The 1,636-nt window shown below is 47.8% G+C and overlaps 1 protein-coding gene across 9 annotated transcripts in view; it reads left to right on the plus strand.

The window, feature by feature from the left end:
- The window catches only part of LOC123045831 (putative pentatricopeptide repeat-containing protein At1g13630), a 7,903-nt gene extending 7,021 nt beyond the window's left edge, over positions 1–882 (plus strand). For 6 of the 9 annotated variants that reach the window (XM_044469017.1, XM_044469011.1, XM_044469026.1 and 3 more), the window contains 2 exons: positions 72–222; positions 300–882. The gene's annotated coding sequence lies outside the window, so the exon portion shown is untranslated. Of the gene's footprint in view, positions 1–71; positions 223–290 lie in introns of all 9 variants that reach the window. The other 3 variants (XM_044469061.1, XM_044469067.1, XM_044469075.1) reach the window with 2 other exon arrangements.
- Positions 883–1,636: the final 754 nt, after the last annotated feature.

Genomic DNA, 1,636 nt, shown 5'->3' on the forward strand with positions numbered 1-1,636 from the left:
CCGCTTTCAATAGATTCACTGTAGGAGTTATGGCATACTTTTCTGAAGAAAGATTATTCCCTTATTCTTAGATTGAATGGCATTAAGGTGAGCCGTCACCATCGCCCAGCCCTACCTCGTCGTTGGCTGGAGTAACAAGTTAGGAAAGAATCTGAACGTGAATCTGCCAGTTGCGGTAGTCATGGAGCCAGCCAATTAAGCGTAATCGGGGGCTGACCAGAGGTGCAAATGTTTTTGCTGTTTCAGTCTACCCTTATAATGCTGGTACAACATTGAGAAATGACTTACAGATGCTGCAGGTGGGGAGATATGTACTTCCAACGGCACAGAAAGATGCCACCGAACCAGTGGAACATCAGCACTGTAACAACAATTTTACTTTGCTATTCAACGGTCACTGTGCGAGCATCCTCACGGAAAACCAAGTTGATCCCAGGAAATCCATGAAGCATGAACGCACTTGTCGGATGGAAGAGGACATGGCCTGAGGCTAGGCATCTATCTATCTGGGCAGGGTGGTCCACAACCTTGTGCAAGATTTCTTCCATGGAGCTAGCATCTCCTGAGATCTAAATGAGCAATCTGGTGCATCACCGAAAGCCAAAACTTGAGGGATCGGTACATGGGTGGTGGCCTGCTGTTAACACTCCTCAGGGCACGTTCCTGTCAGTTTTCGTCCTTGATGTGCTCTAGTCGTTTACGATCCTTTACTGAGCGAGGCTCCGCGTTTTATGCAGTTTCTCGCAATTGCATGCGTGTCTGTTCATCATGTACAGTTGTTCTGTTGTTGATGTATGTTGTAATCAGATCATGCTTACTGGTCAGAGACAACAGTTGTTTGTATTAAGAAGAGGTACGAAATCAGTGATGTGCATTGTTCAACTGTATGTATGTATCCGCTGAACAGACGGCACAGCCAAGGCTTGTGCTCGGGAGCTCTGTTTTTTCTCGTGCCATGAGAAGTGATATACGCCATCTTGTTGACGTGAGAAGAGTAGAAAGACTTGCTGGTGCGGATCTTGTACCGATGTGTAAGATGAGAACAAGTTTTTGTTCTTTTGTTGCAAACACCATGTAGGTAAATAACAAAAGATTCTACACGCAAAAAACAGTGAAGATCCGGGATTGGAAATCCATGTTTATGCAAAGCAAGGCATGGCGCCAAACTGTCTGATCTTGATCTGATGCCCACAGCGACCAAGGACGAGGTGCTAGCGGACAAAGTCTCGGAAAGTTGGCTGTAGGGGACGGACACTTTGGCCACGTCCGAAGAAATTCTTGGTTTGTCCAAATTATACAGTTGGACGGACGCGAAGATACGGTTCCGTCCCCAAGTCAACTTACAGCAGTGTTGCTACCTCAAAAGAGAGAAAGAAAAGAGGCCAAGAGGGTACGGCAGCAGGGTTGCGACATCCATCAACACGATGTCTAGTTTCCAAGAGCCAGCCATCTGCATCTGTTGCTGCTGTGTACACACATTTTCTCTGATGTCTTGTGAAGGCAGCAGAAGCAGATGATGCATGGATAGGTTGGGATTCCGGCAGAATCATGGGCCAGGTACGGTGCTGCGCCGGCAATGACGATCGATGTCCCTCCCGACCGCCGTCGTGTGGGTACGCCGTTGGCGTCAGGGCTC

This window comes from Triticum aestivum, chromosome 1A, assembly GCF_018294505.1.
Source record: "Triticum aestivum cultivar Chinese Spring chromosome 1A, IWGSC CS RefSeq v2.1, whole genome shotgun sequence".
In the NCBI taxonomy this organism is placed as follows: Eukaryota; Viridiplantae; Streptophyta; class Magnoliopsida; order Poales; family Poaceae; genus Triticum; species Triticum aestivum.